This window comes from Lagopus muta, chromosome 12 (genome assembly GCF_023343835.1).
Source record: "Lagopus muta isolate bLagMut1 chromosome 12, bLagMut1 primary, whole genome shotgun sequence".
Lineage (NCBI taxonomy): Eukaryota > Metazoa > Chordata > Aves > Galliformes > Phasianidae > Lagopus > Lagopus muta.
The window spans coordinates 1261918-1288961 of record NC_064444.1 but is presented as its reverse complement, the minus strand read 5'-3'; the positions used below and the strand labels follow the sequence as shown (position 1 = coordinate 1288961).

Below are 27044 nucleotides of genomic sequence, written 5' to 3'. Positions count from 1 at the left end.
GGAGCAGGGAAGCTGCCTGCCATAGCCCCAAGCGCTGCTGCCTGCGCCCGGCTGCTGCCTGCCCTGCAAGCCGTGATGACAGCTTCTATTTTGGTGGTGTTTTCATCATATAGATGGAGCAAACAGGCTGCGCTCCAACCCAGCGCCGCTGCTGACCTGAACGTGTTTCTTATTCATTTTAAACCAGCAGAACGATTTGTTGCTGCTGAAAGCCAAACTTTGTGACGCTGCCCGCTTGCCAGTTCCCTCGTCGTTAATCTCAAAGCAGACATTTCTGCAAAAAGACTTATTTACAGAACAACCCCATTCCTGCATGCAGCACGGCCCAGTCAGCCTCCCCCCTGCGGGCAGCCGGGCGCCCACCAGCCGGCACCTCAGGGTGCCCCAGGGGCTGCACACCCCCAGACCCCCTGCAGGTGCCCCACACCAGCCCTGCACCCCGGGCCTGCAGCACCGCTCACAGCTGGCAGCAGAGCTGCTGGAGCCGCACAGCACAAGCCCAGCTGCAGCACAGGGACGCGATGGAGGCGGCTCCCAGCTTTGCTCCTCCATGCTGTGTCAATGGGGGCAACTGCCAGACCAAAGCGGAGTTGGGGTGCCAGGTGCACGGCGGGGGCCCTGCAGGGATGCTGTGCCCAGGCTGTGCCTCGGCCCTCGCCCTGACTCCATCCCCAGCAGGGTGCTGATCTGGGAGGAGGAAATACACGGCACAGGTGCTGCTGGGCTCAACCATTTGCTTTTTCCTTTCATCTTTTTTTAACGAGCAGAACATATTCCATGAACCTGTAGGTGTGCCGCTCATACAGACACTCCATGTGCACCAAGATTTGCTGAAATCATTACAGCAGCATCCCCCCACCCTCCCCGAGGAAGCAGCTCTACATATCCGTGCACAGCTGAATCACGACACAGAGCAGCACAGTTCCATCCCCGTGCGCTCCCTCAGGGCTGTGCCTATGGGCAGACCCTCCTCAAGGCCACAGCAGAGCTGCTCCCTGCAAACACACAACTCCTGCATGCACGCCACACACCACGCTCTGCTTTCAGTGCTGTCCTCTGCACCACGTTCAATTCCTTCTCCTTCACCCACAGCCCCACATTATTGGTAAGAAGGCCCCACACCACTCTGCTGTTTGTCACCACGGCCACACTGCACAAAGAACGCCGTGTCGCACTTTGTTCTGTCTGGGAGCCAAAGCATTCCTGCTAGCAGGCTGAACGCAGTGCCTGTGGCTCACGGCTGCAGCTCAGCTCGCCATGCAGGGCCGGCCTCCTCCGCAGGAAAACCAGGCCGAGCCGGCTGGGAGGCATGTTTGGAATCTGGAGATTAATTCCACGTAAACTCACGCGTTCAGACGCCTTTGTGGGGCCGCAACGAGAGCGTGTGATCCCACAGAAGTAGGGCAGCACAGTGTGGGACGGGGCCTCGCCAGCACCGCCTCCATTTTGCAGCTCCTCCACGCTCAGTGCAGGGATGGGGGGTTGGGGAGTCGGGGGGGGGAGCGCATCTGGGAACAAAGAGCAGCAGAGCCCAGCACTGAGGGTCAGGAGGTCAGGGCCGGGCTGTGCATGGGACGCGGTGCTTTTGTTCAGCAGGAATGGCTGCGAGAGACAAAGCGGGGGGGCTGGGGGGCCACAGCAGGCAGGGGGCTGGATGGGGGCTGGATGGGGGCTGGATGGGGGCTGGATGGGGGCTGGATGGGGGCTGGATGGGGGCTGGATGGGGGCTGGATGGGGGCTGGATGGGGGCTGGTGCAGAGCTGGAGGCCCCTCTGAGCACTGCCACCTCTGCTGCAGCAGGGGATGAATTATTCAGGGTGAAACCATTTTGAACCATGTCAGGATGCACAGTGGAACTAAGATGGGTGGTGAGCAGGGATCAGGGCCAGAACACACCTCAACCCACGGCCATGCTGCTCAGTGTGGGGCAGCACGGGAGGGGCAGCCCAGCACACACAGCTCCGCAGGTCTCATGGGATGCCATGCCAAGGATGCCACAGCCAGCACTCAGGGCAATGACACGCAACCTACACCAGGCAGAGGGATGCGATGCTGTACGTGGGCGGACAGCAACATGAGGAAAGGGTTTAAACTAAAAGAGGGGAGATTTAGGTCCTATGTGAGGGGGAAATGCTTTGCTCAGAGCCCAGAGCTGTGTGGGTGCCTCAGCCCTGGAGGCACCCATAGCCATGGCTAGGGCTGGGGGCCGTGAGGTCCCTTCAACCCAGCCACCCTGTGGTTCCAGGCTTTTTGACTGCCCTCCTGCTGGCACAGCACAGCACAGCACAGCACGGCACGCGGATATATGCGGGTCAAAAAGGAAAACATCAACAAAAAGGTAGCAGAGAAAAAAGGGGCATTGTGTTGTTTTGTTTTTAACCAAGGAGACCAAATAATTAAATGGCCTGGAAACTATTCTGCATTAAGAGTCGCTACAGCACTAAAATCCCAGCGCTGACAGCTGCGGGTGAAGCCCTTTAAGTTACCATGGCAGTCGATGCAGCGATTCGCCCACTCGTTCCTCAGTAATGCGGGATTCGTTTTTTAATGCAATTCAACTACAAACAGCAAATGCTGCGGAAGGGAAAAGTGCTTCCCCACGCCTGTCCCTGCCCCCCATTGCAGGAAGGCTCTCCCAGGGCAGCCCCAGCTCCCACCTGCCGCCCCCCAACATCACCAGGCTGCCAACCCCACGTCCTGGGCTGCCCCTTCCCTCCCTTTAGCTCAGGCAGAGCCCTGCTGAGGCAGACCCAGCAGCACCCAAGGGACAAGTCGGAGCAAGATGGGGCCCAGACAAAGGCGGCCAACACGGGCGTTGTGCCGCAGCGCAGACGTGCCCGGTGTTATTTTCGCAATGCAGAAACACCTTTGGGCCAAGCAGAGGCTTTGCTGCCCCACGCTGCTCCCCAGCCCTCCCTACCTGAACGCTGGGCAGCCCCTGACCGCCTCCCCACGCACACATCCCATCCCAGTGCCACCCTCACACCATGGCACCAGGCAGCCCAGCAGCACGCACCGCTGCTCCCAGCCCTTAATCCGGGGTGCTATTTCTAACAATGAATGTTCACACCAAAAGCCACCGGGCTTTGCTAACAAAGGCTGGGAGAATGGCTCTCGTGGGACAGAAAGACTGCACGGTGGGCACAGCACGGCCCAATGGAGCTCCATGCAAGCACAGCTCTGCCCAGCAGCCCAAAGGACTCCAAGGCAGTCATTTACCGAAATGCTCCCCAATCTCATCCTGAAACACAACTGTTTTACCTCCACCAAAGCACCTACTAGGAGGCAATGACAACATAGCACCTTAAATACATGAAGCCAGGACTGGGAGCACAGGAGTTCTGCCACAGACACAGAGCACCTCGAGCTGGAGGAGAAACGTTGGAGTGCCACAGCCCTGAGCATCGCCCCACAGCGCCCACGTGCTGGGTGCACTCATCCACCTGCTGCCACGTAAATGCCCCAAACCATTTTCATTACAGAGATGGCATTCCAATAAGCAGGTACAGAGAGAAGAGGCCATCCTGCCCACCTGCAGCGCACAAATGCGCACCGTGTACATAAGCTAAAAGGCACTCCTCACACAGCTCCAGTCTGCTGCTGACTGTGCTGAATTCCTCAAAGAAAAGGACACACTTTGTGCTGAGCAACTGGGAAACAGCCCTGGAAACAGGAGCCTTCCAAGAGCTGTGTCTGCGTGCCCACAGGCAGGACACGGCCTGCTGCTCTGCCCACACCGGTCAGCTCCCATCAGGATTTTTACTTTTTGGCTGTTTTTGGCAGGGGAGGAAAGATGCAGCTCCCCAGCAGAACGCACAGCACGGAGCCCACAGACAAGCTGACAGCAGCACCGAAACCCGGCTCACAGAACCTCCATCTTCAGAGAGTAATTACAGCTTAACCGAAATAAGCACATCCCCGTGCTGCCTGCACATCACAGCTCTCCTTCCCTCGGAGGCGAATGCCAGGAATACCTGCTGACAGGCTGCCCTGCCTACTCCTCTCCATTTTCTCAGGCTTCCTTCCTGGCTCCCTTCCAGCATTCCCATCTCTCTCAGAGGATCCTGTTTTCCTCCACCATTCGCGCTGTCTCCTCCTCTTCCTTCTCATCGCCACCCACTCGTTTTTTTCCCTTTCCCAACACCGTCTTTGCCACATCCCTTCACCGCAGCACCTCCTTGCCGTGCAGCTGGCTGAGCCTGGCCCTGGGCAGCGCAGCTCCAGGAGCTCAGCCTGCCTCCCCCAGCCCAGAGCTCATCATTCACCCAAAAGGAGCTGCGAGGAGTGAGGCTCCTTATCTCTCTGTTGTACTGACATTTTAACTCTTGGGACCCCAGCGCAGCCCTAAGCACTGCGGATCCGCTTGCTTGGAGCACAGTGATGCAAGAACCAAGAGCGAGTCTCACAATATCACCATTTCCACAAAGAAAGATTGCTAATTAACGATGCTATAACCGCCCCCAGCGCGCTCGTTTGCGCCACACAACATTAAGCTCCTTATTTTATGAGCTTGACACAGCCTGTGGGAACACCTGCATGGCTGCACAGGTATGGGGGACCCAGGGCTGCGCTTGGCTTTGTGCATCACCTCCCCCAGCACCCAGCATTGCACTGATTTACAGCCACGGGGGCACTGCAAGAAGCAGGCTGATGTCATGTCACAGAACCATAGAATGGCCTGGGTTGCAAGGAGCACGGTGCTCATCTGGTTCCAACCCCCTGCTGTGTGCAGGTCACCAACCAGCAGCCCAGGCTGCCCACAGCCACATCCAGCCTGGCCTTGAATGCCTACAGGGATGGGGATCCACAGCCTCCTTGGGCAACCTGTGCCAGTGCCTCACCACCCTCTGCATAAAAACCTTCCTCCTCATAACCAACCCAAACCTCCCTTGTCTCACTTTAAAACCATTCCCCTTGTCCCATCACCATCCACCCTCACAAACAGCCGTTCCCCCTCCTGTTTACACGCTCCCTTCAAGTACTGGAAGGCTACAATGAGGTCTCCTTGGAGCCTTCTCTTCTCCAAGCTAAACAAGCCCAATTCCCCAGCCCCACAGCTCCCAGCCCCACAGCTCCCAGCCCCGTTTCACACGGGAAGCTCTGGGTTCCCCCCCAGCCGGGCGCACACAAGAGGACATTGTGTGGCTGAATGGGGAGCAGCGTGCTGATGCCTGGGCTGCAAAGCACATGGGACAGGTGCACAGAAGCTTACCAAATTGGCGCGCACGGCTCGCACACAACTTCATTTCTGGGTGAGAATGCACAGCAAATTGCTGCTGTTGGAGCGGCCGCAGCGTGTGTGTGGGGAGGGGAGGAGGAGAAATCCCATTAGCCCCAACGCAGACACGTCTCACGCTTGCCAGCTCACAATGCGGACGCTCACACTTTCTGTCCCTGTGCCCCCAGCCCCGAGGCGACTCGTTTCAGCCCAGCTGCTGGCCGGCCCGACCCAACATGCACCTCCACGCATTGCTTTGTTTTGAGGTCTGCGCCAAGTGAATCACCCGGCAGAAGGCAGGCAGGCAGCCGAGGCCCCGGCACGTCCCAGCCGGTGTTTGGGGACTGCATGGTGCTTTAAAGCTGTTCCTGACGCACCTTACCGCCTCGCAGCACAGTGCTGTACCCAACAGCCCAGCTCTGAGCCCAGATCGACCCACAGTGCGGCCCATGGACACGGGCGCCCCAGCTCCAAATGCACCCCATCCCGTTTTGGTGTGTGCAGGGTGATGTGCTGGCACAGGGAGTGCTCAAGTCTGTGCTGCAGCAGGAAGAAAGCAGATGGGGAAGGACTTTTCAGGGGTTTAGAACAGACTGGAGAAGCGAAGGCTCTGGGGAGAGCTGAGAACGGCCTGCGAGCACCCACAGGGGCTGTAAGGAGGAAAGGGACCGACTCCTCAGCAGGATCTGTTGGGACAGGGCACAGGGAAATGGCTTCATGCTAAAAGAGTGGAGAGTCTGACTATGTTTAAGGGAAAATACAAGCAGTATGGCACTGGCACAGGCTGGGGTCAGGCTGGTGGGCCCTGAGCTCCTGATGGCGCTGCCACGTTCCTGCTGGCGGCCCTCAGAGGTCCCTTCCAACCCAGTGCTCTTACCAACCCAGCAGAGGCTGGGATCTGACATGGGAGCACACAGTGCTCCTCACCCACACCAATCTGTGCCTTTTTTCTGCTATTTCACCTAGAAACAGACAGAAACTCCCTCCTGCTCTCTAACCCACACATCCACGAGCAAAGCCCTGAGCAGCTTTGAGGCTGGGTTTGCTAAGAGCATCTTCTGCCTAAAATGCAAGCTCATATGTGCAGGTAAGCCAGGTCTGCACCTCGAATACCATACTTGGAGGTATCTAAACCAACAAGCTGCAGAGCAATGCCCCCCCAGGGAACCGGTTGGGCTGGCTGCTATATAAAGCAGCAGGCACCACATGCAGCTTTTTCATTACAGATTAAGTCAACCAAGTTCTGCCTGGGCTTAGGAAAAACACTGACGGGCACCAGCCGTGGTGAGCACTATCCTGATGTGGGACACAGGTGTGGCATTGGGGCACGGCGCTGCTCAGAGCTCTGCCCCAGCACTGGCAATAAATAGGAGAGACTGCTGCTCGTCTCAGAGACTGGGAATAAAGCTGAACTTCAGCATTCTGGAAACTTGCTGTGCTCATTGCATTACAACCCCACGTCGCAGCACAGACGCCACTGAAAGCATCAGCTGGGTGCGAATGACTCTCCTAAGCACAGGATGCTTCATAGGAGGGGCAGAAGAAAATCTCATAAGGAACAAAATGCACTGAATACTAAAAGCTGAAAAAGACCACCGAGGCCATCTAATCCAACCACCAGTTAGACTGGCACTGCTCCTTCGGTTCCAGGCACCCCAACCAACCAACCACCCTTCTGTGCTGTGAAGCCTCTCAAGGAAAGCAGCCATGTCTCCAGCTGATGCTACCAACACAGCACTCCTGCTCCTGGCTGCAACTCTGAACACAACCACTGCCCTTCCGAGGGCAGCCCTGCCTGGCTTGTGCACAGAGCTCAGCCATGGTAACAAAGCACCACCAGCACATGTTGCCTTAGCTACACGCGGCCGTCGCAGTCTGTGGGAACGCACACGGCAGCAAGGAAACCGACAGCCAGCACCATGGCACGGCACTGCATCTCCCCACCCTGCAGCAGGGATGCACACAACACACGTGTCCACACAGCCCGGCCATGCCACGCATCGCACAGCAGCAGGGCACCGAGCGCTGAGCTCCTGCCCTCCCCAGGGCTGAGGCTCTGTGCCACACACGGAGCCCACCGCCCGGCCGCAGCCCCACGCTCACACCGGGCTGCTTCACACACCAACAGCTGACATTTGGAAAAGTTTAAATATCAAAATTTACTCCTCTGTAAAAGCCGAAAATAATCCGTGCTTGGCGCATGACGTGGCGCTGGCATTTGTGCAGCCTGAATCAACGCCGAGCGACGGAGCAGCCCCTGCAGCCCCAGAGGATGAGCCTGGGGAGGAGGGGAGCACCGAGACCAAAGCCAGCCCTCATCTCCAGTCACAGAAGTCTTCCAGAGAAAGATGAATTCCCAGCTTAAGCCTTCCATTGATTTGTAAAGGAATACTTCTCGGGGTGCCTCAAGTTAAAATTGTTTAACGTGTTTTACAGCCTCTCCAAACTCTTTTTATGGTCTTGGAGCCCGTCCACATTTGCAGAAAAAACGCAGCGTTTCAGCTTCGGTTTGCCTGCTATTTCAGCACACTGCTCTCAAGCTCCCCAGGAGATGAGCGCAGTCCCTGGGCAGGACACTTCCACAGATGCTGTTTGCAGCTCCGGTGGCTGGGGACCCATCTCTGCTCTTGCTGATGGCATCAGGGCACAGGGAAGGCCCCAGGAGGTGACGGTGTCACACACCACAGCAGGGGAGGGTCAGCTTGGGTACTGGAAACATTTCTTCTTGGAAAGAGCAGCAATGGAGACACCATCTCTGGGTGTCCCAGAACCACGGGGATGTGGCACTGAGGGATGTGGGGATGGGCATGGTAAGGATCACAGACAGCACAGCCTGGCCTCAGGAACATGGAACATGTGTGCAGAACACGGCACAGCCCAACCACAGGCAGTTCTCCCAGTGTTGCTTAAATCAAAGAAGGTCTGCAGGAAGACAGGCATGAGAAAGGAGCACACCACTGCCATTAAGAGAAAAGCCCCAAGAGGCCTCCGTCCACTCTTTGATTCCTCTTATTTCCCCCATAGAAAACCCCAAGGGGCGTGGATGCTCTCATACCACCAAGGAGGAAGCTGAAATCCAGCTTGGGGATTTATTATGCTTTTTAAGAGGCATTTTTAAGAGGCAAATGTGAAGAGCAGATCCACAGCACAAGGAATGCAGAGGATACAAACCAGGCAGCAAGAGGCTGCACTGAGCACAGCCCCAGGGATGCACGCAGCTCCCAGCAGAGGCTGAGCAGCAGCTGCTGCTGGGTCCAGGGGCTGCACTCCACCATGGCCAGGTGGATGTGGGGCCAGGCTGCAGGCTCAGGGCTTCTTGTACAGCTCAGTCACTGCAGGCTGAGTGCAAGCAGCTCTGGGCCATGGCCCTGGGCAGCTGCTGTGGGCCTTCGTGGGGCTGCTTGCTGCCTGTGGGTGTCAGCGTGTGGCCCCAAGACCCCAGGATGCTGTGTGCAGCAATGAGCCACGGGCTGAGCACAGTAAGTCAGCTTTGTTTTAGTTTTAACAGCTACCTCTCACTTCCTTGGAGAACTGTAAAAGCTGAAGTGCTCTCTACACGAAACCCTGAGAGCAAGAAATCATAACACATAGCAAGGATCCTGAATAACTTGTCACTGCCGTGCCCTATAAACAAATGGATGGGAGAAAGTCAGGAAAACTCAAGGAAAATAAGAGGTGATGAAGAAGAGGAGCAGCAGCACCCGAGCCAGAGAGCTCCAAGGGTTACTCACAACAGAGCACAGCCACCCTACAGAGATGCAACGTTCTCCAATGCGGTCGTGCCCCAAAGCAGCAGGACACGATGCAAGCAGGGCAGGGAGCAGAGGGCCGCAGGAGCACAGCTGTGAGCTCCGTGCTGCTCAGCACTGCCTTTCAATGCAACTGCAGCATGAATGGGGCTTCACCCTGACCTACATTTCTCCCAGCGCCGCAGCCTCCATCGCGGGAAGCAGGCACACAGAGCGCGAGGGTTTGAACGCGCCAGCTCAGAACTGAGCAGACGACACGATGAGGAACAGAAGATGCTTTCTGATATATAGAAAGTCTGGAGCACAGCTAGTGCTGATAGGATTCCTTCAAAAAATTCCAGAATCTTCTGTGGGAAGGAAAGACTGTATGAATGAGTTCAATGAAAAGATGAAGAACCAACAGTCTGCAGTGGGGAGGGGACGGTACTGAACCCAGCAGGGAGCCAACAGGCACTCGGGCTCTGCACAGACATTCAGTACCAACAGCAGGATCACAGCCAGCTTTTGTCCACCCAGGTCCCAGCCACAGGAGGGGCAGGGACCCACACAGCCCCCAGGGAAGCTCCTGGGTGCTGCCCCAAAGGCAGCTGTCACACTTGTTTGGCCTTCCCCCCTCCTCCCCCCCCTCAAGGCCTTCAGCAACATTGAAAAACACTTAGAGAATCCAACCGGTAAGGCAGGCACAGCCAAAGCTATCCCATTTCTAAGCAACACAGAACTGACTTGCAGGTAAGCGATCCAAACACACCAACAGATGGGGGCAGCTCCCGGGGCAGGGAGGGGAGATCCCAGAGCTCAGGGAGATCCAGGTGGCTTCAGAGCACACCGCTCCTCTTCACCCAGAGGGAAACTGAAGTCACCAACTGATGTGAGGTCCCACTTGCTGACTGGCATACAGGAGAACACTCTGCTCTGCAGCATCTCACTGGGAAAGCTCCCCCAGTGCCAGCAGCAGGCACGGCCCTGAGCTCCCCATCCCATCCCATGGAAAGCAGCAGGGCACAGCACAGCCCCGGCACCACCACAGCTGCAGAAGGGACACAGCATGATGCACCAACCATCAGCACGGGGCAAGAAGGAAACCGTTACCCCAAGAGCACGTCTGAAAGAATCTTCACATGCACTGCAAAACCCAAAGCAGATTAAGTGCTTAGAAGGAAGGTAGCCTATTTTCCTCCTTTCTCTCAACACAACAGAAAACGCTCCTTTAAAATGACTGCTCTCAGTTTTAGCACTGACGATAGCTAGGTCAGAAGCCAGCCTTGGAAAGTTTTACTCAGCAGCAGCTTTAGAAACCATAAATTATCTTTAGCCCAAGTTTACAAGCTCTCCTCCTCGACAGAGCGCGGCTGCCAGCGCTGTTCCTCAAGGCTCCTCTCAAAGCAGGGCAGCTGCTGCACCCCGGTGAGGCACAGCGCTGTGCTGCGTGGGGGACGCGCTGCAGGGCTGCAGGGCTGCGTTGAGGAGCAGGGAGAGCTGCAGGCGCTGCTCCCACCACCACGTGAGCACCACGCACGGCCCGGCGGAGCACGGTTACCTTCTCTATGTAAGCTGCACTTGGGAATGTTTCTACAAACCTAAAACCGAAAAAATACAAGTAATAAAAAATGTTTTATTAGCTGAAGGGCTTCTCCCCCCCTCCCACGGGTCTATAGCACAGACTTGGCAGGAAACTTCAGCTCCTAAGAACGCACCCTCCAGAAGCAGGGCGCACAGACAGCCCCAGGCTCACCCCACGCTGCACCCTGTGCCCTCATAGCAAGCAATCAGCCATCAGTGCTGCAGTGTGAAAGTCTGGGGGCCCCCTTCCGCCCCCCGTTTTTGCACAGAAGGAAGCTGGGCGCTGCTGATCTCCGCAGCACAGCGGCAGGTTCATGGCTGCAGCAGGGCAGCCCAGGCAGGGCCCTGTGTCCAGCCAGGGGCTTCTGAGCACAGCCGTGCCAGGGACAGTGCCAGCCAAGGCCGGTGCTCCTCCAGCAGCTGTCAGCCCTCCGGTGAAGGACCCAAACTCTCCTGCCCTGCACCGAGCTGTGTTTGTCTGTCCCTGCACGGACACCTTAAGGGAGGCCCTGCTCAACTTGTGAGCTCTGGCACATCTCCTCCTTGCAGGATCTCAACCCTCATTAAGGAGGATCTGTAGGCTTTATTTATCAAAGGAAAATGGCCCGGATAAAAGCTTAGAACATTCTTTTTGCCCATTGTGAGGACCCCCTCAGCCCTCTGGCCGTGCACCACGTTTTCTTGTGTGCTTTCCTTCAGAGCTGCCCCTATGAGGGCTTTGCCTCAGGATCCATCCACACATTCGAGCCACAGATGGCACTGAATGGAGTCATCCCTTCAAATATCTGTCAAACACAATCCTTCCCCTGCTCCGATTCTCACTGGCTTACCCCACAGTGCTGGGATGAAGTCATAAATTACACACCCTGCCATTCAATTCCCTCCGATTGTTTGGTAGAACCTCTCCACTAATAACCAGTGATCAGCCACCTCCTCGTGGCTTAAGTGGTTTCCAATCATGAAAGATTTATCCGCTGCGACTTCCAGTCAATCACAGAGACACCCAAATGGCTGCCAGGCACTCAGCTCCGACCGCAGGGCGAGCAGAGCGGCTCCGGGGCTGAGGGAAGCAGATCACTGCTGACTGCAGGCACCCCAAAGCAGAGAGGAGCTGCAACGGCCGCTCATAAAAACCACCCGCATCTCGGCTGGGAAGTCAGAAGCTCAGCATGCTGAAGTCACCCAGGAGCACCACGGATGCAGGGAGGGATGGGCCGGCCGAGTGCAGGGGACAGCAGCAGCACAAAGAAGGGATGCTCTCACTGCACGGCTCACAGCTCCAGCGCGAGATCTGCTAGGAGATGCCAGCACAGCAAGCAGGCCACGGCCCACCAGCTCCACAGCAACAACTGGAAGAGTAAGAGCTATTTATTTTGCCACGTTCTGAAACTGAAATAAGAAAACATTCAAACACTACAGCTTATTTAGATAATACACACCGGAAGACATCTTTTACTGCTGGCAGCTTGAAAGAAAAGAACATAATTACAATTCCAAGCATGAAATGAGCTCTCTTCCACACATGCCTGAACCAAGCCTAACTGTTCCACCAGCTGTAGTGAATCAAAGCAGGCGGAATTCAACAGGAAGGACCCAGCAGCAGCACTGGATGCCTTTAACGCAGCAGTCGCACAGCACCTGGGCCCAGAGCTGCAGCTGACGTGGGCATGGGGAGTCTGACCTCCCTGCACATAGATCTGCAGCTCCAGCCCGTCTGAGAAACAGCTCCACTCCTTCCACAACCTCCACCTCCTGCTGCTGTGCCCTCACTACCAAAGGGGGCACCCACTCCTCCCTGCTGGCAGTCTCACCCTCCCGAGCCATTCCACATCTGCTTTCCCCCCAGGATGCAGAGCCTCAGAGCACACAGACAGAATGCAGCCCCCCCAAAGCTGCTCCCAGCAGCCCTGCTGTGGGACCCCAGCAAACACAGGGACACCACCAGCACCCTGACATCACCTGCACGGCCACTGCTGCTCCACAGTAAGAACAAAAACCACTGCAAACCAAGTTAGCGTTCCCAGCCTTGATGCAACTCTAAGCAGGCTCCCATGTTTGCACAGAGGTTCCTACACGAGCCAATTCCTTTCACAGCCTGGCACAGAGTCACAGAGCACTGGGACATGGGGGTGAGCAGGGGACAGCAGTCCCAGCTCTGAGATGGGAGCCCAGCCACAGGGTTCCCGAATTCACGCTCCTATCTCCCATGCAGCCACAGCAATCATGCTGTCAGCACAAGGGCCGTAACGCTGCCGTTAGAGAAGCGATCCTAAGATGCCCAGAAGGAAGATCAAAGCTGACTCTCCCGGCCAAAAGCAGCCGACGTTTCCCTTTTCAGGCTGGGCACACGCACAGCAGCACGCCCGTTTCTGGAAGCAAAGCAGAAGTGCCAGCACACCGCAGCCCTGTGCGGGGCAGGCAGCGAGCGCAGCACGTCCCACAGCCGTGTGCTGCCTGCTGGGCTCCTGCCCAGGGTCCCACACAGCCCAGCCCCAAACAGGCTGAGTTCAGCCCGGCCCTGGGCTCCGGCTGCCAGCCCTCCGCTCGGCACACGGGGCAGCTGCTGGCACACAGCTCGGGTTCACCTTCCTGGCATCTCTCCTGAATTCGGATGCGCTGCATGCATGTCAGACTGCAACCCCTGCAGCCTGAGAGCACCGAGTTTCATAAGCTCAAAAATAGCAAAGACTACAATGACCTAAAAATAAGGAAAACCAACAAAAACAGGGCTCAGGAACATTCTATACTAAACGTTAGTGCGTGCTCACAAATATAGACAGATCTACACGTACGTATATGTGACTGGACTCACTCTGCTTTAAATCATCTCTGCTGCACATGGATCTTTCCTCCCCCATTTTTCAACCCCGAAAGAATTACCGTTTCTTTCCAGACGAGGACTGCTGCCAACATTCTGCAGGGCTGAAGGCCAAACCACACATAGCTCAACAACAGCACGGTTTAACAAAAAGTAAAACTATCACTTTTTTTTCTTTTTTTTTTTATTATTATTATTAAATGTACCTTGAGAAAGCATGGCTGAGTAGGAGGGGTAAGAAGTCAAGAGTCATCAATGAGTTCCAGAGTAATGAGGTTTATTCGTGCTGCTGAACATCCATTCTACCAAGTCTATCTATCGGATGCATCTCCATCCTTTGGTGCCTGAGCTTCAGGCAGCCCTACAGAGGAGCATCCCCTGCTCTGCAGCTCCATTACCTCTTGACTCGGAGCCACTCCAGCACGTGTTTACAGACACCAGTTTCATAACCAGGCCAGCACAAGCTGGTGAGGCTCTGATTCCTGTTTGCCCAGCAGAAAGCAGGCAGACCGGCCTCCTTTCCCAGCGATCTCTGAGACTGCAAGAAAAAAAACCAACTCTGCAAACTGCAAACATGCAGCCCTCTTTCAACACCTTTTAATTACAGCCTCCATAGGATCATGGCTTGAATAAGCACCAGGCTCCCTTCTCAGCCACACAGCACAGCTCTGCTGTCACCACCAGACATGCAAGGTCCTCAGTAAATAAAAACACATCTGTACCAAAGAGGAAAGCTACAAGGAACCACAGCGGGAGAGGGAGGGGGAATGGATCCCTCCGAGGTGAGCAGCAGACCCACCAGTCCACCTCCCAATGCTAAAGCCACGCACATTTTATGTGTTCACAAAAACCATATTCCTCCTTTGCCCAGTACACTCCGTCCTCCTCGCTCATATCCAAGAGTCGATCCAAAGACATTTAACACAGCTACATAAAAAACAGCGCAGTGTTTTCTCCATTCCTCTGAGCTACCGTAACTTGAACGGGGATACAGAACCTCTTTCTGCTGGCAAAGCAAAGCTCTGCACGGGAAAGAGCAGAGATACACGGTCAGAACACAGGTTGTACGGCAGCAACAAGAAAACCCTGCACTCACACTCTGATTGCAGTCAGGGTTACTTCTTAGCTTAGCACCACAGAGCCCAGCACACAGGGAACGGCGGGCAGGGCCACGTGCAGGCAGGGCTGGGACACGAGGCACACACACCGCACAGCTCCTCGCAAACACGGCGCCGGGATTCCAGGCTGCTGTTATGCACGGCCCATCGCTCCAGTTATCTGTCTCCAAGATCTAATTAATCCTCTTGCTCATCACAGCCCAGGCTGACACGGGAGCGTCTCGAAGCTCGGTGCGGTTTCGCAAGTATGAGGAGTAGATGGAGCAGCGCAGGGAGGAGGGCCGGCAGCACAGAGCCGTGGAAGCACTGCTGGTCCCCGGCCCACATTCCTTCCAGAGCGCGCCAGCAGCCCCCGAGCAGACGCTGCAACGCTGCACTGCAGCACATGCTACACGTCAGCCCTGAGCGCAGATGCCCTTGAAAACAGAGCCGTCTCAAAATCCGGCCGTGCAGCCGCACACCTCCACCGGCACGGCGGCACCGCCCGGCTCTCCTACCTGCACCGCGTGGCGAGGAGCGCAGCGCCCGCCTCCACCCAGCACAGCTCCGCTCTCCTCTCCCAGCAGCGCTCACAGCCGGCCCCGGACGGAGCCCAGCCAGGGAGCGGCCGACACAGAGCTTTCCTTTCAGCCTGCAGTAAAAGCGCCATTAATGCTGGGGGAAAGCCTCAGGCCTGGCCAGCTGCTGCGCCCAGGTGCAGCTGTAGCTGCTGACAGGGAAAAAAATAATAATAAAAAAAAAAAAAAAACTCAGGATTTTTTTTTTTTTTAATGCATTTGTTTTCATTTTTACAATGAAATTCACTACCTGCTGTCGTTCCATTCTCCAACTCCCCCAACTCTGGTGCAGCATTAACAGGCAGCAAGGCAGACGCGGTGCCACTCAGTGCACCAACACGCTGCTCAGCTGCCCCACCATCAGCCCCTCCTGCATGGGAAGCCTTGGTGACAAATCCCAGATGCCGACGCTCCAAAGCAGGGCTCTGCAGCGAATGTTTTTCCACCAACTTAGAATAAATTCCTGTGAATATTTAATTCCTACATTATCTCCAACCAAAACGTGCATTTCTGTTACAGTGCTTCATTTCAATTAAGAAAAAGTTGAGAGGCTTCTTGCAGGAAAACAAATACAGGATATGGGCAAGACTACAAGAATGAGGGAAAAACTACCAAAGACAAGACGACAATTTTCTTCTGACCAGGTGACACAGAAAGGAAGTACAGTTCTTGTGGGACTCACAGCAAACCCAGGTCCAAAGGGAATAACCAGAGCAGTTCAACGCTGCCCCAACACACGGCTGTGAGCCTGCATGGTCAGAACGACCCACAGCAAAGCACTGCCACCTGCCCATCCCCACCCAACCGACCAGAGCCTCCAATCCTTCAGCCTTCCCCAAGCTTTTCCTCCCAAACCACGCTGGTTTAAGCACCTGGCCAATGGTTGCAGCATCAGAGCAGCACATCCATCCATCCATCGTTCCCCATTCAACCATCCCTCCTGTGCTCAGCATGTCCTGGAGCAAGCCTAGAGCCTCAGCTCCTGGGAAACACGGGATCAGGGCTCCTTGCTGCAGCCTGACATCAAGAAACACCACAGACTGAGTGCTCTTAAACACCCCTGAGCTTGTTCCCATAGACCTGAGCCTCCCCGTGGGACACGATGACTTGAGATTGCCCCTAAAAGCCTCTGGGACTGCAGGCCCCAAGGCTGCGGGTTGCTGCAGGAGAGGCTGCCTGTGGGGTGTTGTGAGATAGGAGCCCACACACCTCCCAGAGGGGCTCTGACAAAAGGCAACACGTTGCTCCAACAGCCCGGAGCAGGCAGTGCAAAGCTGGGAAACACAAAGTGCCAGAGCCCTCAGACAGAGCTGCTTTCTGGACAAGCACCAGAATGGGTGCACTGCAAAGTGAACTCCTGTGCTGCAGCACCTGCTCCAGTGTCCCTGCACCACTGCTGCTCTGTGAGCCCGCAGCCACCAGCAGTGCCAGCCCACCCTCCAACATGACCAATTCATGGAACGAGCAGAATGGAAACCCACCTTCAGTTTTCCTTATGGAAGAGAACAGCATCCATCGCTGTGGCAATTCCCTCAAACGAATGCACGCACGCCTGCCATCTTTTTGCTCTTCAGAGCTGTTAACCCAGAAAGGTGAGGTTGCACAAGAGCACTGCTGCTGGATAAGGCACTGATTTCACCCAGAACAGCCATTGTGCTCTGAAGTAACCTCCACTATTGGTAACTATTCGAATTCAAACCCCAAATTAATTTAGATGGGAGATTACAGAACGCAGACTTGCCATTTCAGCGCTTTGGAGATATCTGTCCCTTACAGTGAGAGCCCGTGAAAATAACGAGAGGATTTCCACCCAAATGCCTCCAAACCTCAGCAGCACCCCTGGCTGTGGTGGAGGAGCAGATGGCAGCAGGCACCAGCAGCACCACTCCTGGCCCTGAGCTCCTGGGGGCTGCACATAAAGGAGCTGGAGCACCGCTGCCCTGGGGGGCACAGAGCTCCAGCACAGCCCTGCTCCTGTCTCCCCCCCACAATGGAATGTGATCCCTGTGCCCCACATCAGCATAGACCCAAATCCTGGAACTCGTGCTGGGGAAGAGCAAACTGCCATACAACAGGGGTAACACACAGAGCAGCAGTGCCATCAGAGATCCTGAGCTCCCACACTGTTTGTTAAGCTGCTAACCAACCCATGTTCAAGTCCCAGGTCTCAGCCCCATCCTTGTAAGACCTGAGTGCCATCAGGAACATAAGCATGGCACAGAAGTAACGACACCGTCTCCCCTGTTCTGAGGCACTCAGGAGCTTTCCAGAAGCACCCCTTGCTTCTATCAGCAGTCCCTCCCCAACACCAACCAGGCCCACGCACCCCCCAGTGACACCACTGAGCCCCCAGGGACACAGAGCTCAACTAATGGATGTGAACAGCGCAGCCACCAGGAAAACAATTATCTCCGCTGTTCTGTAAAAGAGCAAGAGATGAGGGAACGAGAACCTCCTGAATCATTATTCATTCAAAAACCCCAACAGCCTGCTCTAATCAGCAGGCCTTTGGTCTGCGAGCTCCTTACGGTAGGAACAGATTGCACACCTCTTGCTGCCAAACGCATCATCTGCACTTAATCAGAGCATGATGGATGTCTTCTGCAAACAAGCCGTTTCAGCCCCGTTCCTGTGTGATCCCACCCTGAAGCCCAGCCCCTGGAACCCCAGCACCCTTCCCAGGGCACACACCTCAGCTCCACTGCCAGCAATGCACTGCAGGGCTCTGCAGCACGGAGCTGCTCTCCCTGGCCTAACAGGGCTGTAAGGGAGAAGGGAACCAACTCTAGTGGGGTGTGTGGGGACAGCACAATGGGAAACAGCTGCAGACCAGAGCAGGGCAGATCCAGACTGGAAAGAAGAAGCTGTTTATGGTGAGGGCATTGGCACAGGTTGCACCCTGCAGACACCAGTGTCAGTCTGGAGGGCTCTGAGCTCCTGATAGGGCTGCCATGTCTGTGCTGGTGGCAGGGAGGGGACCAGGTAGTCCTCAGAGGTCCCTTCCAACCCAAACATTGTGTGATTGTAAGAAACAAGGAACCATAGAATGGCCTGGGTTGGAAAGGACTACAGTGACCATTTAGTGTCAACCCCCTGCTGTGTGCAGGTCACCAACCAGCAGCCCAGGCTGCCCACAGCCACATCCAGCCTGGCCTTGAATGCCTGCAGGGATGGGGCATCCACAGCCTCCTTGGGCAACCTGTGCCAGTGCCTCACCACCCTCTGGCTGAAAAACTTCCTCCTCATATCCAACCTAAACCTCCCCTGTCTCAGTTTAAAGCCATTCCCCTTGTCCCATCACCATCCACCCTTGTAAGGAAGTGAGCTGCCCCCACACAGCACCTCCAGACCCCCTGGAGGATTGCTGCTGCACGGCTCTGAAAGCTGCAGAACTCAAAGTCTGCAGTCAGAACACAGCCCCCTCATGAAAACAGAGTTATTCAAAACCAAGCAGAGTGGAAAAAAATACCTATTTTCCATTCTTTCAGGTTGTTACTGCAATGGCTTTGTCTGGTTCAAAACAGAAGACAAGAGGAAGGAAGAGCAGTTTATATTTGGTTGCGGGCTGCTCTCGCTGGGAGCTTCCTTCTGTGCTCTGCTGAGCACACAGCCCAGCAGCGCCCACAACAACTCACTGTGCTCAGAGGTTTCTGCTCAGCTCCAATCATTCCTTAAAGCTGCTCCCTTGTGCACACGTGCCAGGTGAGCTGGTTAGCAGCAGGAATGTTACGGGGGGGATTAATGGCAGTGCTGACACGCACAGAAGGAGCCTCCCAAGCCGCACTGCTAAAAGGGAGGCTCAGATCGAGGGCACGTAGGTGGCATCTGCCAGAAATGGCACGTGAATAACAGCTGCAATTTAACAAATACTGATAAAATAGAATGAAGCGTAAAAGCAGCAATTCAGGCACACGGAACGCTGGTGCTGAGATCACACCTGGAAATCCAGCCCTTCCATTGGGGCAGGGGAAGAGTTTTAAAGCCCTTTCCTGCAGATTTCAGCAGCGTTTTGCACCCAGATGCTGGTGTGCCCTGAGCCACGAGCAAGCTGTGCTGACAGCAAAGCCCCCAGCTTACAGCACAGCTCCGGCTTTAAGTGCCCAGTTTAGATGCAGTGTTTTAATCTGAGCACCTCCAGTGGCAGCGCCCCAGGGCTCCGCAGGGCACTGCTCTGCAAGGAGATCCAACCCAGCTCTACGAGCACTGCACAAACCAGAGTCGTTCATCATCAAGTCGAATGTTTTTTTCATACACGTTGTTAAACACTTAAATCACACCCCATCCAAACAATGCCACCCTTATTGTAGCAGCTGACTACCAGAGCACAATTCCATTCTGGAAACGCATATCGCGATTGCTTTTCCAGCAGCACCTCGGCTTCACAGCTGCACCCTCCCGAGGAGCTCAGAGCAAGGCAGGGCTCCAGCTCCCACCAGCAGCACCGCTGGTGCCCTCCATCTCACACCTCCTTGCACACCATGAACTCTGCACGATGCCAGAGCCAAAGCACCCCTGGGAGCATCACCAGCTCCGGTGGCTCTGCAGCAGTGCTGCCCTCAGGGAGCTGCTGGAGCCCCAGCCTTACACTCACCCACTGCAGTGCACTGCTCCTCGCTGTGACATGGAACACAACATGGGAGCTCTGCAGCTTCACACCGAATGCTGTCACATGAGGAGACCCCCACATGGCTTCCCGGGGCCATGGGGCTGCATGGAGCCAGCACCCCAGCTGCCTTCTCACAGCCTGTTTTCTTCAGCTTCCAGCAATAACAAAACGATTGCTTTTAGAGAACTGAAGGTAGCAGGGTTTTAGCAATGTGTGCATGTTGCAATAAGGAGCCATCCACCAAAATGGAGAAATCTCAGGCTTTCATAACTTCCTGCAGCAGGAGGGCCCTCCCCAGCACAGCGTGCTGCACGTGCTGCCCAGCAGGTCCTGGCTGAGCACCGTGCCATGAGTGCCCACACATCCCCTGAGCTGCCCTGCTCCACGGCCCCACGAGCACCACAGCACCCAGCACGTAGCTGCCTGCCCAGCCCCCAGAACGGCCAGGGTTTGAAGGGGCCTCAAGGATCATGAATCTCCAACCCCCTGCCACATGCAGGGCCACCAACCTTCCCATGTAACACCAGAGCAGGCTGCCCAGGGCCCCATCCAGTCTGGCCTTGAACACCTCCACAGATGGGGCATCCACAGCCTCTCTGGGCAGCACGAGAGCAGGGCAGCAGCACAGGATCCTGCTGCAGGAACCAAACCCTTCTGGAGGGGACCCCACAGCACAGCCACTCACTGACTGCTGCACACAGTGCTGGAAGTGGGGGGAAAAAAATCACAGCACGACATCGGAGCAACCATTTGGTGCCCCTGCACACACTGTCACAGATCTAACACAAAGGCAACCCCTTCTCACAGCCACAAACAGCAGTGAGGACAGCTCAGCACAGCCACAGCACACCAAACCCCCTTGGGAGGAGGCAGGTGGCTGCACCCCCCCCCGGCACACGGTAACACAGGGATCCATTTGTGCACGAGGAGCTGAAAGGCAACAAGGCCTGAAAAGGAACAAGGCTCTGCTCCTGGGAAAGCATTCCTGACCCCATCCCCAGCCATCACAACGCCAGACCCAGCAGCACACAGCTGTGTGAACCACAGGCACAAAGCACAGAGCAGCCAGAGGGAAGAGGGCTGAACGCACACAGCAGATGACAGGCAGCCACCATAGAGGTAGCACATAAGTCTAAGCTCTCAGAAACAGCCCTGAAAGCCACGGGCAGCAAGGAGAACCAAAGGATGGGTGCAGCCCATCTCAGTGCACTGCTGCCCTGCAGGAAGCAAGGCTCCGAGCTGTGCTCCCAGCACAAGTGCACTTGGATATTCCATGAATTGCCAATGAAGTGAAAGTTGTTGCAGTGAAAACTTATCCTGTTGTTTAAAGGAGAGCTTGTGTTAATAAAAAAAAAAAAGCAAAACACTTAAATGCAGAATGAAGAATCTTTGTACCAAACGATGAAATGCAATAGGTAGTAAACAACCTGTTCTATAATTGATGAGAGGATCCAGCTCAGTTTTTCAGGCAATTGCAGAGCACTCATTAAAGAAAGAGTTACTGCAGCTACTGCTGAAGGCCTCACACCTGATACACTTTAATTACCAAGCTGCAGCAGGGGAGAGTTACTGATGCCCAGTCTGTTTTGTTTCACTGTGCAAGGCTTCCACACCACTATTAATATTCACCAAGAGATGCTGACATAACACCCGTCTCCCTCTGAATGCCTTGGCATTAGTATGGCCAAGCTAAACACGGGATGATTCCCTCAGAACCCAGGACAGAAGCCCCTTAGGAGCTCACAAAGCCACCTGATGCAGACCTGCAGCATCCTGACGACAGCATCAGCCCACGTAACTCCAACCAGGGCCCCAAGCACCCAGACCCCCAGCAGGAGCAGCCCACCCCACTGTGCTTTGGGGCAGCACCAGTCCTCTCCTCTCCTCTCAAAATGCTTCATCAAAAGCCTCAATTTTTCACTCAATTCCACTCTAGGATAATCTATTATTTCTACATCTGCTAACACTACCAAAAGTTGAGTCCTAGCACTGAATGCAAACCATAGCCTCAGCATATCTGGAGGTTTCTCTGCCCAAAACGAAACAGGTGCCATCTGTTCCAATTATACTAATCACAAGGAGACATAACATTGTTAAATTAGCACTTTTTCACAGCTTTGGTTTTTTTTTCTTGAAAGCAAAGCAAGCAGCCCATGGTGTCCTGCAGGCAGCACCGCACAGTGCCAGAAGTGACACGAGAACGAGGCCTTAGAGCACTTCTCTGGATAATCCCTGTTAGCAGTTCCTTTAAGTCCATGGGAGCTGCAACACTTGGCTTTGAATTATACAAAACAAAGCAAGAATTTGCAGCACAGACAGAAGCACTTGTTAGGTAACAACCGGAAACACTTGGATAGAAGCAAGGTCAATATTTACCGATTCCATAGCTGAAAGCTGTCGTTAGCAGGACATGGATTAGAATCCAACTGGGGCGGGTCCCAAAATCGCTGTGTGATCTGAAAGACACAGGGATCATTTCGTTAGAAATGCAGGTGTGTTCAGAACGAGCAGACTGTAGTGAAGGATCTGAGCACTGCTGAACACCAACCCGTCCCCAGCACCCAGAGTACAGCCTGCTCACAGATGGGAATGGCAGGAAGGAAGGGCAGGCGTGAGCTGCTGACCACCACTGGGCTCCCATCACTGCCTCACCCCAAATGTCAGCGTTCAACACAAACCAGCCCTGCTGCAGGCTGCCCCAGGCACACACCTACAGCTGGGCCAGGAAGGAACGAGGCAGAACTTAATGAACCCAATAAACTCAGCCAGGTCCCGCATGGCACTCCAGCTGGGCAGAACCCAATGTTTCCATTCAGAGCAAAACTGCCCTTTCAAAAGCCTAAATTACAATCACTAATTAACCTACCCAATGATGAGAATCACCCCAAGACCAGCAGCACAGCACCTGTCCCCACTCTGTGCCATGCAGCAGTGCCAATGCAGCTCCCAAACCATCACACAACAACAAGGCAGCTCACAGCCAGGCCTCCCTTTGCCACACAAATACCAAATGCAGTGCTCGGGGAGACCTGCTTGTGGCTCAAAACGAGCTCAGAGCCTTTCAAGACTTGCGATGCCGTTTCATATTAGCACAAAGTAATTGGCAAACTGGGTGAGCAGGCAGTTTGGGCAGGGAAGGAGCACTCCGTGTCCAGCATCTCCCTGCTGATGGGGAACCTCAGCCACACACTGCACCTCGCTGACAGCACAGAGCAACGTCTGGTGGCAGCCCTTGAAAAATATACATCAGGAATCAAGTAACACAAACTTCTTACTTAAGAGGATGTCTTGCATCTTTACAGAAGAGAACCCAGCACTAGCAGATAAGTGCTTTATGAGCATAAGAAGCAAGATGTGCCCAGCACAACAGCACGGCCACACGCAGACCAAAATCACTGCGCTCCATCTCATGCTGACCAGCAAAGCAAAGGGGCTCTCCTGCAGTCCCTGCTTTGCACAGAGCACAAAAGCAGCACAATGCTGGCTCTCCCTCCCAACAAGCAGGAGCCACAACCTCCCCACAAGAGTTTGCTCTTCCCTATGGGAGCTCCCTTGAAGCCAGAAGAGCTGGATTCTGATTTAAAAGCAGACCCACGTTCATTCAGGTTCCACAGCAACCCAAAGCTGGGGTGTAACACTGTGTCAGCGTTAGGCTCAAATCCTGCCTCATGCCAACTTCTGAATGAAGAGATCTCAGGAGAGCAGGACAGCCCTTGTCCCCAGCATTCATCTGCTTCCCTCGACAGAATTTCAATGAGGGATCTCTCTGAGGGCTCCACCAAGAAGATCTGCCGGGAATACACGGATACAGCAGCTGTGCAGCAAGATAAGCTTCACTACTGCAGCCAGGGAGCTCGAGGGGTGCACATGGAATGAGCAAGGGCAGGGAGAAGCCTCTGAATATCCCCTGTGAGCTCTGTAGGTGAGCAGAGAGCAGCCTGGCCATAATGGCACACAGTGCCCTACAACCAAGGGACAAAGGCCTGCTTGGGAATCACAGTGCTCTCTACTCAAGGTGTTCAGACACATGAACCCACCATCAGGTGGCTGCCAAACCCCCACTTTGTACCCATGCATTCACCTGGGACATTTGGGGTCACCTCCGAGCACCTGGAGCAAGCAGAGAACAGTGAAGTGCTGCAGGCAGCAACCTGCTTCCAAGACACAGGCAGGAACTCAAAACGAAGGCCATGCCCTAACCTAGAGGCTCACACCACACCAGCAGCCAGCGCTGGGCACACCAGGGGATGCACAGCAACTTGGCTTTGTCCTCAAAAACAGAGCTCAGGATGCTCCCACGGGGCCTGCAGGGCCTGAAGCTCAACCTACCCCACCAAAAAAGGAGCAGGCAGAATGGAAAGATGCAGTTCCTGAGCGACAGCCTGCAGAACCAAGCTTCCTTGAGACATTTTAAGGCCCCATCTGCAGCACTGCGCCCAGGCCTGGGGCCCCCAGCACAGGAAGGATGTGGAGCTCCTGGAGCGGGTCCAGAGGAGGGCACTGAGATGAGCAGAGGGCTGGAGCAGCTCTGCTGTGAGGAAAGGTTGAGGGAGCTGGGCTTGTTTAGCTTGGAGAAGAGAAGGCTGCAAGGAGACCTCATTGTGGCCTTCCAGTACTTGAAGGGAGTGTGTAAACAGGAGGGGAATGGCTGTTTGTGAGGGTGGATGGTGATGGGACAAGGGGGAATGGTTTTAAATTCAGACAGGGAAGGTTTGGGTTGGATATGAGGAGGAAGGTTTTCAGCCAGAGGGTGGTGAGGCACTGGCACAGGTTGCCCAAGGAGGCTGTGGATGCCCCATCCCTGCAGGCATTCAAGGCCAGGCTGGATGTGGCTGTGGGCAGCCTGGGCTGCTGGTTGGTGACCTGCACACAGCAGGGGGTTGGAACTCAGTGATCTTTGAGGTCCTGTTCAACTAAGGCCCTTCTAAGCTGATACCAGCCTAAACTCATGAAGCAGAATGCTGCTTAGAGACCTGTGCTGAAAGCTGGGAGTCCAGGAGCTGCGCTGTGAGCAGAGCGCTCTGCTGCCTGCCATGCAGCAACTGCCGCCAGCACCGTGCTTATAAGGAGAACGTGAGAAGACGTCTGGGTATGGTACATTTCTGTGCTTCCTTTTATAGAAATAAGTCTTGGGAGGTTCGAATTCTGTAATTCATTTCAGTAGGTCAAAGCACGGTACAGAAGTGTTGCATTTTGGATTTAAACTGCGTTGAACCAAAAACTAATGGCCAGCAGAAACGTACCCAACTGCTCACCGCTTGTAACCCCGGTGCACGCAGCGGGAGCTGAGCAGAGCTGTGGGGTTACAGCACATTTCAGCTCTGTCACACAGGACACCAGTAAATGGGATCGGGCTCCTGCAGCTCCTATGGCCCAAACATCCCAGGACTGCTGACCGCACAGCCGCTGCTCACTGCTTCCCCCTGCAAGGACCCACGGAAGCAGCCCCAAAGGCACCTGGCAGGGCCAGAAACGGAGATGCCAGAACAGGCCCAGCCCTCAGCACCACCTGAAAGCTGAAGTCATTTCAGTAGCTCCTTTTTTTCTTGGAGTGATGTGGCAGAAGAGCGATGCAAGCCCAAACAGTTTCCACTGAACCAGGTTTTTCTATTCTGTGCACACAATTAAGAGCTCTGGAAACACACGAGCATGTTCTCATCTCTCCTCCTTCACCCTCACCGCCCTTCTGTGGCTTCTCTGATGAGTGGAAAGAATTAACTCCAAACAGTTTCTGCAGTTTCCCGAGCCAACCCTGGGCTGCAGCTCAAGGCTCCAGCTTGCCCTTCTGCACCAGCAAGCAGAGACAAGACTCGTCCTGCCAGGCTGAGGAGACGCTGCTGCCCCAGCTGGGATTTAGTCATAAAGAAACACCATTTGCTACAGAAGACATTAAAACACCTAAAGATCCCCCATTTCTATCAGCAAATTCATGAACAAATCTTGCCTTCACCCCACAGTGGTGCTGCCTCTCACCAAGGGCTGCTCCACTCACGGACGGCAGCAGGATGGCTCAGCACATGATCAGGGCTGTATGGGCACCCCGGCAGCACAGCGAGCTGCAGCACCTCACCTGCCAGCCCCAGGGCTTCCCAACAGCCCTCCTGACCTCAGCAGGTTTTCATTTGTGGAGTCCCAACATGAAAAACCATTACCTCATACTGCTAGGTCTGTGCAATTTGGTCGAATCTCTCCCAGAATGGTGCATCATTGGGTTCACTTCTTCACAAAGTGAGCTGAATGTGCTGTGGGGGGATACGTGCAGAGCTGCTGCCTTGCTTTGGAAGGAGCCCCCGCTTACCACAGCACACAGAGGAATATTTATTTCCAACAGAGAAAGCCTTACTGGAGGGAAAAAGAAAAGCAACGGAGACTCACAGCATCCCATCTACCTTTACATCACCCAAACTGCTCAGCTACCCAGCCCCAATCCAGCGCCAGCACTCAGAGCCACCCAGCTGCTTGCACTGCATACAGTGCATCCATCCCCAGCCCATCCGTGAGCTTTCTGAGCACAACTGCTCCATCAGTATTTCCTCTCTCACACAAAGCAGGAGAAATGATAACCTCCACATCCCAAACACTTGCTGAGCCCCTTCTGAAAGGTACCAGCAGCTGAAGCAATTATTCTGCACTCAGATAATTACGAGTGTGGTATATAAATAGCACTGAAAAAAAAAAAACCTTAAGCACAGCTGTATCCATACAGGCAGGTAAAGCAAAGGGCACAATGGAGCTGAAACACAAACCCCATAAAAGTCACCACCAGGAAGGGATTTCCAGGCCAGCAGAATCCAGCACAGGCTGCACTCCAGCAGCAGGCAGGAGGCAAAGGCAGGCAGGGCTGCTCCCAGCACATCAGTGAGAGGACGGGGGAAGGCAGCACCAGCGCAGTCAACAGCACGAGCAGCAGTAACCCCAGCTGCTGACAGCTCAGAAATGGTTACAGGAAAGTTTAAAAATTAATCGAGTACTGAAAAACAAAACAGTGCATATTAGAAAGCTACAGGAATTCAGGCTTATGGCAAAAGAACAGCAGAGGATTACCCAACTCCTGCCCACAGGTGCCTACATTGGGATTGCGACACTCAGCTGGCAAACAAGTCTGAGCACCAGCTTCTATTTGTCACAGCACCCCAGAACCTCACCAGCTGCACTGCAGCAGGAATAACCCCAGGGCCAGGGGGATCTCAGCCAGCTGAGATGGAAGTGTAAATGCAGAACAACACGCCAGCAGCCCTTCAAATGGGACACGCAAAGGCCAGCTCTGCAGATGGAGCAGCACTGCCCACGCGTAGGAAACCCCACACCATGCTGTAGTAGGAGGCAATGCAACACCACGCTGGCTGGAACGAAAGCAAGCTGAAAAGCCGTGGGAGCTTTGACTTGTCCTAGTTATGCTGCAAGGCACTGCCCTTCAA

At 54.8% G+C, this 27044-nt stretch overlaps 1 protein-coding gene across 2 annotated transcripts in view; it reads right to left on the bottom strand.

Moving 5' to 3' along the window:
• The window catches only part of ANKRD11 (ankyrin repeat domain containing 11), an 80469-nt gene that overhangs the window by 40550 nt on the left and 12875 nt on the right, over positions 1-27044 (bottom strand). For both annotated transcript variants that reach the window (XM_048958790.1, XM_048958791.1), the window contains exon 2: positions 22003-22082. The gene's annotated coding sequence lies outside the window, so the exon portion shown is untranslated. The remainder of the gene's footprint in view (positions 1-22002; positions 22083-27044) is intronic.